Here is a 16,273-nt window from a genome sequence, read left to right on the forward strand (position 1 = left end):
CTGGATTGTGACAAAGCCTCAAACTGTTTACCAATGCACTGAGGGAAAGGAACCCTCCACCTCTTCAGAGCCAACAACAAGAATCCAGCCTTTATGCGTGAAGAGGGAGAGGTCGGGAGGAGGGTGACGGAGAGAGATTTTATACATCAGCAACTCAACCAGGATTTTGGCAGAATCTCCTAAACCCACAATCTTCCCCACCTGGAAGTACCAGAGCAGCTGCGACATGGGAAAACCTCACAACTCCCTGACTTGGACAAATATCACTGTCCCTTCAACGTGACTGGGTTAAAATTCTAATACTCTTGCATTGTGGGAGCACCTACGGACTGCAGAGGTTCAAGAAGAAGGCCAACTATCACCATCACAAAGGACAATTGGTGATTGGTAACATATGATAGTAATAGTCTGTGATAGTAATTCATGATGTGGAGATGCCGACGTTGGACTGGGGTAAACACAGTAAGAAGTTTAACAACACCAGGTTAAAGTCCAACAGGTTTATTTGGTAGCAAAAGCCACACAAGCTTTCGGAGCTCTTAGCCCCTTCTTCAGGTGAGTAGGAATTCTGTTCACAAACAGAGCTTATAAAGACACAGACTCAATTTACATGAATAATGGTTGGAATGCAAATACTTACAACTAATCAAGTCTTTAAGAGACGAAACAATGTGAGTGGAGAGAGCATCAAGACAGGCTAAAAAGATGTGTATTGTCTCCAGACAAGACAGCCAGTGAAACTCTGCAGGTCCACGCAACTGTGGGAGTTACAAATAGTGTGACATTTTATAGTAATAAAATTCATTACAGTAATTATAGTAATTCATTACAGATACCTGGGTCTTGTCAGTAATGTCCACTTTCAAATAATTTTTTATTTTTTTTGCAAATCTGTATGAAACCTGCAAGTTCATACATTCATAAGATATAGGAGCAGAATTAGGCCATTCCGCCCCTCAAGTCCGCTCTGCCATTCAATCCTGGCTGATATGCTCCTCATCCCCATTTTCCTGCCTTCTCCCCATAACCTTTCAACCCATTACCAATTAAAAATCTGTCCAACTCCTCCTTAAATTACTCACTGCCCAGCATCCACCACACTTTGGGGTAGCAAATTCCACAGATGAAAGGAAAACAAGGAAACAAAACCCATGACCGCTACAATCTAGGAGGACAAGGACAGTGGACAGATGGGAAAACCACTACCTGTAAGTCCCCCTCCAAACCACTCACCATCTTGACTTGGAAATATGTCACTGTTCCTTCACTGTCATTGGATCAAAACCCTGAAATTCCCTCCCTAACAACACTATGGATGTACCTACACCACATGGATTGCAGTGATTCAAGAAGACAGCTCACCACCACCTTTTCAAGGGCAATAAATGCTAGTCTCGCCAACGACTAGAATCCATTGAATGATTTTAAAAATGACTTGGAATATCCATGAGAAAACAATCCTGACAGTTACTCAAATAAATACTTCACTCAGTCACACCAGCTTCCGAGTTTACATTTGACTGGAGTGGTTGGATTTTGCTGTCATTGCTGCTGTTTGTGGAAAACCTTGGGGCAAACTCCACACAGACAGTGACCCGAGCCGGGAATCAAACCCGGGACCCTGGAGCTGTGAAGCAGCAGTGCTAACCACTGTGCTACCGTAAAAGATAAAGGATCTCAAATTTAAGATGAAGAGAGATCTTTTCTCTCAGCGGGTTGTTGATCTTTGGAACTCTGTCTTCACCAGTGAGGATTGGAGGCAGGTCATTGAATATATTCAAAGCTGAGGTTTTGATCCACAAGAAAGTCAAGGGTATGGACGGGGTGGGGGTAGCAAAGTAGACATGATCTTATTGAATGATGCAGCAGGCTCGATGGGCCGAATGACGGGCTCCTGTTCCGAATTCTTATTCTGATGTTCTTGGGTAGCTGCGCATGCGCCCTGCTGCCTATTGACCCTCTGAAGATCGAGGTTCTGAACCAGCCCCTGAAACCACGCCCATTGTGACCCGCCACCGACAGCAGCGCGTGCGCCCTCCGTCCCCGCTGAAACAAGATGGCGGCCGATAACCGGTGCCTGTTCCCGGGATAAAAGCCTGGCAGCTGCAAACCCGGGATCTGCAGGGACTTATTCAGGCCGTGCGGCCTACAACGGATGTTTGGAAGCCATAGCTCCCTCCCTACCCGACTCCCGGCTCCATTTCTCCCACAGCCCAACCGACTCACCCGCAGAAAAATGTTCCAACTCCCACACTCGGAAGACTCCGAGCAAAGCGACAGTGCGCACGCTCCAGATATAGCATTGCGCCTGCGCAATAGGCTCCTGTGGAATGAATAGGACACTTTCACACCCGCAGGGGCACCTGGGAATTAACGGCGTCATTGTCAAAGACGATAATAGAAAATTATCTTGTGCAATTAAGATAAATTAATTTTTAAAAATGCATTCCTCGGAATTTGTGCGCTGCCATTCTCTATTTCTAAAATTGATTTAAACCAGTGCTCTCCTGTGGGAATACTCCGAGTTTTAAAAACTTTTCCCACTGGTTTCCCTCTCTCTCTGCTCCCCTGAAGGTGCTCACACTGGTTGGATAAATCCCACAGAGACTGGTTTCTTTCACTTTCTTTCTCCTGATGCTGAATATTCTGTTTTATGGAATGATACATCACAGATGGAAACCATTTGGCTCAAACGACTTATGATAGTGTCAATGGAGAGGAACTGTTTCCCAGAAGCAGGAGGGTCTGTCGATGGAGAGAATCTATTTCTCAGGTGCAGGAAGGTCTGTCGATGGGGAGAATCTATTTCCCAGATATTGGAGGGTCTGTCAATAGGAAGAAACTGTTTCCCAGGTGCAGGAGGGTCTCTAAGCAGAGGACGCACGGATTTAACATAATTGACAACATTACTGGAGGGGGTGATGAGGATAAGTTTTTACACAATTTGATTTAATCTGGAATGCAAACTGACAGGTGCTAGAATCAGGTTTGATAGTAAATTTCAAAGGGAATTGGATAAATACCTGCAGAGGGTAAATTGACAGAGTTATGGTGAATGGGATTAATTGGACAATTCATTCATCTTTGTGACATTCTGAATGTTTCTCTCCTGAGGTGTTAACATTTGATCTTTTCAATCACAATGTGTCTCAAACAGAAGAGCAAAACATTGGGTTTGATGAGCTGTCAGGTCTGTTTCCCATGTGACTGTGTAACTTAAGAATTGCAGATAACCATGAGAAGGAACTGAATATTTTCAGTTCCTCGAACAGATAAAGCGCAGATATCAGAAATCTCTGGAGTTCCCCATGTCCTCATTATTCTCCCCTTGAGTATAACAGCTCTCAGTCAAGCAGAATCAGTAACACATGCCTCTGCCATGATGTCTGCATTCCTATTTTACCACTCACCTCCCAGTGACACTCGGCATAACACAGAAACCTCAAAATATCATTGCTCCCTTACACCTTGTCCTCCTATTACAATCAAATGTTTGTTGAGCCTCTTGTCTCTCTTAATGTCAGATTACCTGCAGGCAAAATGACCTCAGACATTGGAACCGATCTTTGTGATTATTATTATTACACCAGATTCCAATCAGCCCCAGGAGCTGCAGTTGTAAAATACAGCAAAATTGAAATAACAGGCAGGTTATTGTCAAATAGTTAGTGGCAGAGTGACACATAACAGAATTGGAATCTATTATATCAATAGACCATGACTCACTCGCTATCAAATGAGACCCAAACTTTGGTTATGGTGCACTAGATACTGAGTGTATTATCATTACATTGGACCCCTGGACCGAGAATACCTGATGCTAAAATGCCACCCCTATTGCCTTCCATGGGAGTTCACCTCTTAGCCTGACAGCAGTTTACTTCCCACCCCATGCAGACGTGAAGACCACGCTGGACGAAATATACACTACCACAAATAGTCTTGAGACGAAACCTCCTGAGGCCTTGTTCATCTTAGCTGAAACTTCAATCAGACCAAGCTCAAGGGCGTTCTACTAAGATACCAGCAACACATCTCCCGTTCCATCAGAGGCCCAAACATCCTAGACCACTGCTATACAAATATCAAACATGCCTACCACTCTATCGCCAGCCCACATCTTGGCAAATCACGGCTGTGCTCTCCTGCTTAAAAGCAAAATCTGAAATAGAAGAATCTGTCAAAGAACGTCGTGCAATGCTGGTCTGAGGAATCGGATGATCTCCTACTGGACTGCTTAGCGCCAATAGACTGAATAGTATTTAAAAACTGTGACCAGCCTGAATGAGTACACCACTACAATAACTGACTCATTAGTAAGCGTGTAGAAGACTGTGTGCCAAAGAAGCAAATCCACATGTTTCCCAACTGGAAACCATGGATGAACAGGGAGAGCCACTGTCTGCTGAAGTCCAGATCTGAGGCGTTCATGTCAGGCGACTCTGACCTATACAAGACAGTAAGAAGTCTCACAACAGCAGGTTAAAGTGCAACAGGTTTATTTGGTAGCACAAGCTTTTGGAGTGTCACTCCTTCAGATGAAGAAAGAGTGACACTCCGAAAGCTTGTGCTACCAATTCAACCTGTTGCACTTTAACTTGGTGTTGTGAGACTCCTTACCGTGCCTACTCCAGTCCAACGCCAGCATCTCCACATCATCAATATAAGATAGCCAGGTATGATCCATCAAAGATGCCAAAAGACAGTACCGGACCAAGCTAGAGTCCCACATGGACTCCTGCCGACTATGGCATGGTCTGCAAGGCATAAAAGGCTATGAGTTGATCGCAGGCAAAATTACCAGCTCCAATGCACCCCTCCCCACTGAAGTCAACACATTCTATGCCCGTTATGAGCAAGAGGTCAGTGAGAGCACGCCCCCCATCCCAGAAGCTTCCGATGAACATGTATCCGAGGTCACCAGTGCAGACATCAGAGCAGCCTTCTCAAAAGTCAACCCATGGAAAGCAACTGGCCCAGACAGGGTACCCGGATGAGCACTCAGGTCCTGCGCAGACCAGCTGGCAAGGGTATTCACAGACATCTTCAACCTCTCTTTCCAACAATCTAATGCCCCTACCTGCTACCTGTACAGGAGTGAGATAGAGAATCTGGTGAACTGGTGTGGCAACAATAATCTCTACCTCAATGTCAACAAAACAAAGGAGATTGTCATTGACTTCAGGAAGCGTAAAGGAGAACATGCCCCTGTCTACATCAATGGGGACGAAATAGAAAGGGTCAAGAGCTTCAAGCTTTTAGGTGTCCAGATCACCAACAACCTGTCCTGGTCCCCCCATGCTGACATTATAGTTAAGAAAGCCCACCAATGCCTCTACTTTCTCAGAAGACTAAAGAAATTTGGCATGTCAGCTACGACTCTCACCAACTTTTACAGATGCACCATAGAAAGCATTCTTTCTGATTGTATCATGGCTTGGTATGACTCCTGCTCTGCCCAAGACCGCAAGGAACTACAAAAGGTTGTGAATGTAGCCAAAGAAAAACCAGGCAGCGTGCCTTAATGACTATCATCCTGTGGCTCTGACAAAGCAACTTTTTGTGATTCATGCACAAGGACATCCAGGTTCCTCTGCACAGCAGAATGCTGCAATTCTTTACCATTTCAATAATAGTCCATTTTGCTGTTATTCCTACCAAAATGGATGACCTCACATTTACCAACATTGTACTCGATTTCTGTTGGCAAAATAGGTTGCATGCTTACTTTTTAATTATGCAATGTTCAGAGCACTAAATTTGACACACAGAATCATAGAATCCCTACAGTGCAGAAGGAGGCCATTCGGCCCATCAAGCCTGCACCGACAACAATCCCACCCAGGCCCTATCCCAATAACCTTATGCCCTGACACAAAAGGGGCAATTTACCATGGCCAATCCACCTAACCTGCACATCTCTCAACTGTGGGAAGAAACCCACGCAGACACAGGGAGAATGTGCAAACTCCACACAGTAACCTGAGGCTGGAATTGAACCCAGGTCCCTGGCGCTGTGAGGCAGCAGTGCTGACCACATGCGACCAATAACCAAGGACATGGCAGACATGACCAGTGTGTGAATTGCTGATGAATGGTCTTGTCCCTGTTGTTCCAATCTGTGTCCACAAAGGGACAATCCAATGGCAGAGCCATTGCCCAGCATTCACTGCGGGAGCTGCTGCGCATGCGCAATGTCAGGCTGTGATTGGAGCATGCGCAATGCAGGTGCTGCAGCTTGACGGAAGCGTGAGGAGCTCGTGTGGCTTTTGCAACGGGTGAAATAAAACACCGAGTGTGGATGGGGAACAGAGCCGGTGGGTGGAGAGATTTCATTAACACCGGACTCGGCTCGCAAAGTTCGAGTAAAAATCTAACGGTCCCCCATTTGGACCGAGAGGATTGTTCGGTAGTTCTCTCGGTGTGGGGCCTGGCTCGCCGATCGCCATCTTTATAAGGGGCAATGTTCCGGTAAGGACGCTGCCATCTTTATAGGGGGCAATACCAGTCGCAGGAGAGAACTTTATGCATTTCTATGTTAAAAGCAAAATACTGAGGGTGCTAGAAATCTGAAATAAAAACCGAAAATGGTGGATTGCTACCCTGGGCTGACAGTAATGCATTTACAGGATACGCAAAAGAGAGAATTCACAATTCAAAACATTGCATCTAGATTCAGTCGATTCATCAAGATCATTGACCTTTGAATGTGTAAAGAAGCTGTTCTGTCTGTGGGAAATGATTTCAGCTATCAATGCGTCTGGTATTTGAAAATAAGAATGATAATTTCAAAATCAAGATTCCGCTTGACTGGAAATCATGGCAAAGTACTGCAGATGCTGAAATCTGACGAAGGGTCATCCTGACTCGAAAAGTTGGCTCTATTCTCTGTCCACAGATGCTGTCAGATCTGCTGAGAGTTTCCAGCATTTTCTGCTTTTGTTGTGACTGGGAATCAATGTGGGTGAGCAGGCACTGAGGTCTTGGGGCTAACTGGACTTGCTGTCATAGAGTCACACAGCACAGAAAGAGATCCTTCAGCCCATAAGTGAACAAGTGAGGAAAAAATGTTCCACAGAATCAGAATTGTCTATTCAGAATTTCTGTCCTGTACTTCCGAGGATTAATTTTATAAACTCCTCTTACAGGCTATGAGAAAGGGAGGAATTCCAAACAAGAACATCAAACCAAACATGACATCCAACATCTACTCACTTGATTCATCAGCACTTGAATATTGTGGACCTTTGAATGTGGAATGAGAAATGTTTCTTTGTTCTGTCTGAGGATTTCAAACTGGAAGTTTTGAAACAATTGACTGGAAAAGCACTGAGTGAGAGTGTTCCAGTGAACTGACTGTGGAAAGAGCTTTAACCAGTTATACAGCCTGATAAAACATCACAGCATTCACAGCAAGGAGAAACTGTACAGTTTGGACAAGGTTTCAACTGATTGTCCAATCTGGAGAGTCACAAGGACACTGGCATCATGGAGAAACTGTGGAAATGTGGGGACTGTGGGAAGGGCTTCAATTACCCAAAGCTGAGAAAACGTTATCATTGTCACACTGATGAGCCACCATTCACCTGCTCTGTCTGTGGGAAGCAATTCACTCAGTCATCCCACCTCACTGACCATCAACTTGTACACAGTGATCAGAGACCTTTTAAATGCTCTGATTGTGTGAAGACGTTTAAAAGCAAGAAGCATCTGGTAGCACATCAGCTTGTTCACACTGGGGAGAGGCCGTTCCTCTGCTCTGTGTGTGGGAAGAGATTCAATCGGTCATCCCACCTTCTGACACATCAGCAAGTTCACACTGGGGAGAGACCATTCCTCTGCTCTGTATGTGGTAAAGGATTCATTCAGTCATCCCAACTTCTGAGACATCAGCGAGTTCACACTGGGGAGAGGCCATTCACCTGCTCTGAGTGTGGGAAGGGATTCAGTCAGTTGTCCGACCTTCTGGTACACCAACGAGTTCACACTGGGGAGAGGCCATTCACCTGTTCTGTGTGTCGGAACAGCTTTGCTCAGTCATCTACTCTTCAGAGACACCAACGAGTTCATACTGGAGAGAGGCCATTCACCTGCTCTGAGTGTGGGAAGGGATTCATTCAGTTATCCGACCTTCTGAGACACCAGCAAGTTCACAAATGATTGTAGGATTTGGAGTTTGTCATTGCTGCTTTTAGAGACATCCAGGACTGAACATGTGGCTGTGTAACCTGAGGTGTGTAAGAAATGTGTCCCAGCCACGCTCTTCCATGGTTCAGTGGTCCTGGAGGCAGAACAGAAACTCCTTTACAACTGGGTTTAGAGTCAGGAAGAACAATGGTGAATATTGGAAATGTGATGTGAAGTCAGAGATTGGTGTTAAATTGGGATCTGTTCCTGACTGAGACTCTGAGAATAAATAGAAATGTGGAATGAACATTTAAAATGTTTGTGATATTCCTGATCTATCATTATCAGACAATAACAACACTCTACATTTATATTGTCTCTTTAACAGAGTAAATGTGAAAACTGACACTGTTTTCAGATGATGTCACTGATGGGAATATGTTGATAAGAAATGAGAGGCCAAGCCTCTGGAGACACCAGAGGTAAGTGTGGGAATGGGAAGGGAAGATATTATAAGTGATTCTCTGACTCTGATTGAAGAGAGAAGAATAGGTTTAAAGTTTAATATTTCTTTATTAGTTTCACAAGTAGGCTTACATTAACATTGCGATGAAGTTACTATGAAAATCCCCCAGTCGCCACATTCCTGCGCCTGTTTGGGTACACTGAGGGAGAATTTGGCATGGTCAATGCTAACCAGTACATCTTTTGGACTGTGGAGGAAACCAGAACATCCGGAGGAAACCCACACAGACAAGAATGTGCCGACTCTGCACAGACAGTGACCCAGAATCGAACCCGAGTCCCTGGTGCTTGAGACGGCAGTGCTAACCACTGTACCACCGTGCCGTCCATGTAGAACCAGGAGAGAGTAGCCCCACCCAGCTGGACGACAGTGGAGAGGGATGGAGCAGAATGATGTGGGCGACCTTGCCAAAGGCTGCAAATAGGTCGAGGATAAAAAGGGAAAGTTCATTTTTGTTGCAATCACATAGGATGTCAGTGCGGACTTTGATAAGAGCTGTTTCAGTAATGTGACAAGGCAGAAACCTGATTGGAGAATTCAAAAATGTAGTTCTGGGAAAGATGGCCTTGGGTTTTGGGAGAAGACAAAACATTCAGAATGAATGAGGGGGCGGGGCTGGAGGACCGAGCGAGAGCCGCTGGTCCTCCAACCAATCGGAGTGAATGAGGGGGCGGGGCTGGAGGACCGAGCGAGAGCGGCTGGTCCTCCAACCAATCGGAGTGATTGAGGGGCGGGGCTGGAGGACCGAGCGAGAGCGGCTGGTCCTCCAACCAATCGGAGTGAATGAGGGGCGGGGCTGGAGGACCGAGCGAGAGCGGCTGGTCCTCCAACCAATCGGAGTGAATGAGGGGCGCGGCTGAGGGCGAGTTGCACTGTGGTAATCTGGAGCATGCGCAGTGCCGATCACTGGGGATTGAGGCGGTTGAGGAAATATTCAGTCCGGGCGATAACACCGGGTAAATCAGGAATGAGTGATGGAGCCGGTGGGTGGGCGGACTTGGAGGCTTCATAAAAGTCCCGTGTAGGCCGCAAGCCCCCAATGGGAAGCTCGGATTCGATATTTGAACCGTTGAAAAGTTGTTCGGGCTTTTCCCCCGATTCAGGCCCGGGTGAACGACCGCCATCTTGACAGTGTGCGGCCGAGCGCACGCGCAGACAGAGGGAGCTCCAGGCTCAGCTCCCCCCCCCCCCCCCAATCAGTCTGACTGGTTGGAGGACCAGCCGTTCCCGCTCGGTCCTCCAGTCCCGGCCCCCCCTCCTATTGGTCCGGAGCTGCCGTCAATCAGCTCCCGGGCATTGTGATGTGGAGCATGCGCAGTGTCATTGCTGTCCTTGGCGCTTGTTTGTCCCAGAGAAGCGGAGTCAGCGTTAGGCGGTGGCTGGGAGGGTTTGGAAACACTTTGTGGATCCGCAAACCCTTCAGAATCATTGTCAGCTCCCTGGTTTGCAGCTGCGGGGCTTCTCCCTCCCTCCCGGGAACAGGCCCAGGTTAACGGCCCCATCCTGGCTCAGCCACTGGAGGATGGTTCACATCAGAGGATGGGGGAGGGGGACAATAAATAAGAGGTTACACTTTGGCCTCAAATCAATGAGGACTCTGATCTCTGGGAAGGAAGGAAACCCTGGGAGGTGGGCGGGGAGGATTCACAAACACCCGCTGGAGGCCCCAACACCCCCAGTAAAAAGCTGCAGCTCCCGGGTTTGCAGCTTTTTCCCGGGAGGGAGTTGGGGAAGTTTTGTGGAGACAATTCCCGGCTGGTTCAGTTAGTGGTTCCTGGAGCTCAGAAACCCTGAGTTAGAATCCTGAACCCCACACTGGGTGGTTGTTTTATTAAATTATTATTCATCTGTTGAAGAAAATATTAATTTGTTTTGAAAAATCATTTTTATAGCGTTTGTGAAAATGTCCATTAAAATAGCCATTTTTCCAATGTATTTCTGATGAGAATTTTAATATTACTGATTTGGGAATTGATTCTCGGGAATGGTCATTCTGAAAATGATTATGTTTTAATTTATTCCATAATGCCAGAAGTCAGTTTGTATTTCAAATGTAATTTAGAATGTCTGGGAGCAAATGTTAAAATGAGGTTTGAGACACCAGCTGCCATTACTTCCTGTGACTGATGATACCTTTGTGCCTGTGCAGGAGGTAATTCCCCTGGTGCTGTGGCACAAATAAAATGGAGCCTTTCCTCGGAACAGGTCCGTGTTAACGGTCACCTTGTTGTTTCAGTGGTGAGCAGGGGAAGTGTGGCCATTGTGGTAACAACAGAGTCGGTGGGACTTCATGTCCCCTGACCTTAAAAGAAAATAATTGACTCCTTGGTTGTACAGTCAATCTGCACATGGTCTGGAGAACTGAATCCAGCCAGAGTGACAAGGCAGAGGGAGCTGGTCTCAGAGTGGAGACATGAAATGGTGGAGATGGGGCAAGGAGTTTGATTTAGACCAGGGACAAGGGAGAGTGTGTGGGATGGGGATTACAGCTCAAGATAAATGAGATGAAGAAGTGTTCCATGGAAACTCGAATTGTCTGTTATGAATTCGTTTTTTAAGCTCTTTTTGCAGGGAACTAGAAGAGGATAGGAAACTCAAACTAAACTTTAGGTCAAGGTCTACAGAACCATTTGATTCATCGTGACCTCAGTATGATTGCTTTTTACAGTGGAGAGAGAAATCATTGCCTGTTTTGTCAGTGGAAGAAAATTTTAAAAATTCAATGTGGCAGAAAAAGACCCGAGACTCACACCCCCAAGTGAGAGTGTTCCAGTGAACTGACTGAAAAGAGCTTTAACCGGTTACACAGCCTGAAAAAAATCTCACTATTCACAGTGAGAAGAAACCATAAACGTGGTCCGTATGGGATGAGGCTTCAATTGATCATCCAACCTTGAGAGACACAAAGTCACCTGCACCGTGGAAATGTGAGGATTGTGGTAAAGAATTCAATTATCCATACTTGCTGGAAAACCATAGACACAGTCACACTGGAGAGAGGCCATTCACCTGCTCCGTGTGTGGGAAAGGATTCACTACCTCATCCCACCTGCTCTTACACCAGCAAATTCACACTGAGGAGAGGCCATACAGCTGCTCCACCTGTGGAAAGGGGTCCTCATATTCATCCAACCTCGGTGCACATCAGCGAGTTCACACTGGGGAGAGATCGTTCACCTGCTCCTTGTGTGGGAAGGATTTTGCTGGACCATCCGGTCTTTGGTCACACCAGCGAATTCACACAGGGGAGAAGACATTCACCTGTTCTGTGTGTGGTAGAAATTCACTCTGTCATCTAACCTGCTGTCACACCAGCGAGTTCACACAGAGGATAGACCGTTCAGCTGCACTTCCTGTGGAAAGAGGTTCAGGTCTTCATCCAACCTCAGTGCACACAAGCGAGTTCACACTGGGGAAAGGCCGTTCACCTGTTCCATGTGTGGGAGGGAATTCACCAATTCATCCGGCCTCCTGTCACATCAGCGAATTCACACTGAGGAGAAGCCATTTATTTGCACATACTGTGGAAAGAGTTTCAGGCAGTTATCAATCCTCACTGCACATCAGCACACTCACACTGGGGAGAGACCATTGACTTGCTCCGTGTGTGGGAAGGGATTCACTCAGTCTGGCAGCCTGCATTTACACGAGCTCACCCACACTGAGGAGAGGCCATTCACTTGCTCTGTGTGTGGGAAGGGATACACTCGGTCATCCCACTTGCTGACACATCTGCAAGTTCACAATTGTCAGCAGGAGTTAGGTTTTGCAGTTACTGAGTTACTGCTGCTGTTAATCACATTCAGGATTGAAATTCTGACAATATTGGTTTGTTTCTGCTGACATTAACAATCCCTACAATTGGAATTCTGCTTTAATATTCTGAGATGTCACTGATTTTCAGGGCTGTTGTGTCCCCTTTTAAACGTACTATCTGTGATTTTTTTGTTTGTTTTATTCAGGAACTCTTTACAGGAACTTGTTTATAATACATTTTCCTTCAATCTGAAATTGACGTTTGGTACAAACGACAATTCAGTGTCTGAAAGATTCCACTGATTAAGATTTCCAATGAGAAAATGCTGACAATTCTTACTGACTTACACATTCTTCACAGTGACACTTCCACGATCACATTAAATTGTCAAGGAACATAAAACAATGCACAGATACTTGTTGGTACTGAACTTGAATATTGCTGAAAAGAGAGACATGTTGCTGAATCTTTTCAGCATGCACTCATCAGGACAAACGGAAGAATGCCAAATTTTAAATGATTGCAATTTATACTACAGGAGAAAAGGGTGCTAATTGGTGAACTCTCATTGACTTGAAGCTTTGCCATGGAGAAACCAAGAGGAGATTGTAGGTTTCTCAAGCTTCTGGGAAATTCAAAAAAGGTACAAGGCTTTTGTTTGCAGGGAAAGGATCGCTGCATATATATATGTATGTCACTTCTCGCAAATGTAACTGAGCCGTATTATGAACTCGACTGACGAAGGAAGGGCTGTGGATGTTGTCTATATGGACTTTAGTAAAGCGTTTGACAAAGTCCCTCATGGTAGGCTAGTGAAAAAGGTTGGATCTCATGGGATAAAGGGGGAGGTGGCTAGATGGGTGGAGAACTGGCTTGTCATAGAAGACAGAGGGTGGTAGTGGAAGGGTCTTTTTCCGGCTGGAGGCCTGTGACTCATGGTGTTCCGCAGGGCTCTGTATTGGGACCTCTGCTGTTTGTGATTTATATAAATGATCTGGAAGAAGGAGTGACTGGGGTGATCAGTAAGTTTGCGGACGACACAAAACTGGCAGGACTTGCAGATAGTGAGGAACATTGTCAGAGGCTACAGAAGGATATAGATAGGCTGGAAATTTGGGCAAGGAAATGGCAGATGGAGTTCAATCCTGATAAATGCGAAGTGATGCATTTTGGTGGGAATAATGTAGGGAGGAGCTACACGATAAATGGAAGAACCATAAAGGGTGTAGAGACGCAGAGGGACCTGGGTGTGCAAGTCCACAGATCTTTGAAGGTGACGTCACAGGTGGAGAAGGTGGTGAAGAAGGCATATGGCATGCTTGCCTTTATAGGACGGGGCATAGAGTATAAAAGTTGGGGTCTGATGTTGCAGATGTATAGAACGTTGGTTCGGCCGCATTTGGAATACTGCGTCCAGTTCTGGTCGCCACACTACCAGAAGGACGTGGAGGCTTTGGAGAGAGTACAGAGGAGGTTTACCAGGATGTTGCCTGGTATGGAGGGGCTTAGTTATGAGGAGAGATTGGGGAAACGGGTTGTTCTCCTTGGAAAGACGGAGGATGAGGGGAGACTTAATAGAGGTGTATAAAATTATGAAAGGCATAGATAGGGTGAACGGTGGGAAGCTTTTCCCCGGGTCGGTGGTGACGTTCACGAGGGGTCATAGGTTCAAGGTGAAGGGGGGGAGGTTTAACACAGATATCAGAAGGGCATATTTTACACAGAGGGTCGTGGGAGCCTGGAATGTGTTGCCGGGCAAGGTGGTGGAGGCGGACACACTGGGAACGTTTAAGACTTATCTAGACAGCTATATGAACGGAGTGGGAATGGAGGGATACAAAAGAGTGGTCTAGTTTGGACCAGGGAGCGGCGCGGGCTAATTGTTCTTTGTTTCTCGTTTCAAGGCTTCATTCTATGATCATCTTGCTGGTGCCAGTACAGAGCGAGACTGCGGATAGTTGGGAACCTGTCTCGGGGGCAGGGAATTCATATGGTGTTCGTGGAAGTGGAAATTAATAGGGTTGGGAAGCATTTTCCGATCAGGGCCAGTGTGATCTCCTGGACTCGTTTCGATCGCCTCAGGGGGTCGGAGAGGAATTTCCCAGATTTTTTTTCCCCATATTGGCCCTGGGGTTTTCACTTTGGGTTTTCGCCTCTCCCTGGAGATCACATGGTCTGGAATGGGGGTGTGGGGGTGAGTTAATAGGTTGTGATGAACAAAGCATCGTAGCTGTGAGGGACAGCTCGGTGGATAGGATATTGGTATGTAGATAGGCTGGAAAATTGGGCGGGGATCCTGGATTCAGGATTCAATCCTGGACCGGGGAGCGGCGCGGGCTTGGAGGGCCGAAGGGCCTGTTCCTGTGCTGTATTGTTCTTTGTTCTTTGTTCTTGTTGTTGATTATCTTCAATTGATTGAGTGTAGCTATTAGCACACTCAGGATTGTTCAGCAAGTGCTGCCCAATCTGTAATCACAGTAAACATTGTATTTTTGGTTTTGTGAGTGTGGGCTGCTGAAAAGAAAATCACTACCTATTATGAACAAATCAAGGAACATGCTGTTTTATTCTGTCAGCCATTTACTGGGCGAGCCGGCACTGTAATGTTCACCATTTTATATTCAAATCTGGGGGGGATAATGTTCACTGTTTTATATTCGGGTCTGGGAGATAATGTTCACTGTTTTATATTCAGGTCTGGGGGATAATGTTCACTGTTTTATATTCGGGTCTGGGAGATAATGTTCACTATTTTATATTCGGGTCTGGGAGATAATGTTCACTGTTTTATATTGGGGTCTGGGGGATAATGTTCACTGTTTTATATTTGGGTCTGGGGGATAATGTTCACTGTTTTATATTGGGGTCTGGGGGATAATGTTCACTGTTTTAGATTCGGGTCTGGGGGATAATGTTCACTGTTTTATATTCGGGTCTGGGGGGGATAATGTTCACTGTTTTATATTCGGGTCTGGGTAGATAATGTTCACTGTTTTATATTCGGGTCTGGGGGATAATGTTCACTGTTTTATATTCGGGTCTGGGGGATAATGTTCACTGTTTTATATTCGGGTCTGGGGGATAATGTTCACTGTTTTATATTCGGGTCTGGGGGATAATGTTCACTGTTTTATATTCGGGTCTGGGGGGATAATGTTCACTGTTTTATATTCGGGTCTGGGGGATAATGTTCACTGTTTTATATTCGGGTCTGGGGGATAATGTTCACTGTTTCATATTCGGGTCTGGGGGATAATGTTCACTGTTTTATATTCGGGTCTGGGGGATAATGTTCACTGTTTTATATTCGGGTCTGGGGGATAATGTTCACTGTTTTATATTCGGGTCTGGGGGGGATAATGTTCACTGTTTTATATTCGGGTCTGGGGGGGATAATGTTCACTGTTTTATATTCGGGTCTGGGGGGGATAATGTTCACTGTTTTATATTCGGGTCTGGGGGATAATGTTCACTGTTTTATATTCGGGTCTGGGGGATAATGTTCACTGTTTTATATTCGGGTCTGGGGGATAATGTTCACTGTTTTATATTCGGGTCTGGGAGATAATGTTCACTGTTTTATATTCGGGTCTGGGAGATAATGTTCACTATTTTATATTCGGGTCTGGGGGATAATGTTCACTGTTTTATATTCGGGTCTGGGAGATAATGTTCACTGTTTTATATTCGGGTCTGGGAGATAATGTTCACTATTTTATATTCGGGTCTGGGGGATAATGTTCACTGTTTTATATTCGGGTCTGGGAGATAATGTTCACTGTTTTATATTCGGGTCTGGGGGGGATAATGTTCACTGTTTTATATTCGGGTCTGGGGGGGATAATGTTCACTGTTTTATATTG

General features: G+C 45.8%; 1 protein-coding gene across 1 annotated transcript in view; it reads left to right on the top strand.

Annotated features, from left to right (window-relative positions):
- Positions 1–9,553: 9,553 nt before the first annotated feature.
- LOC144482991 (uncharacterized) overlaps positions 9,554–16,273 on the top strand; it is a 160,993-nt gene continuing 154,273 nt past the window's right edge. Inside the window, exon 1 of the mRNA XM_078201817.1 lies at positions 9,554–9,609. The gene's annotated coding sequence lies outside the window, so the exon portion shown is untranslated. The remainder of the gene's footprint in view (positions 9,610–16,273) is intronic.

This window comes from Mustelus asterias, unplaced genomic scaffold (assembly GCF_964213995.1).
Source record: "Mustelus asterias unplaced genomic scaffold, sMusAst1.hap1.1 HAP1_SCAFFOLD_44, whole genome shotgun sequence".
In the NCBI taxonomy this organism is placed as follows: Eukaryota; Metazoa; Chordata; class Chondrichthyes; order Carcharhiniformes; family Triakidae; genus Mustelus; species Mustelus asterias.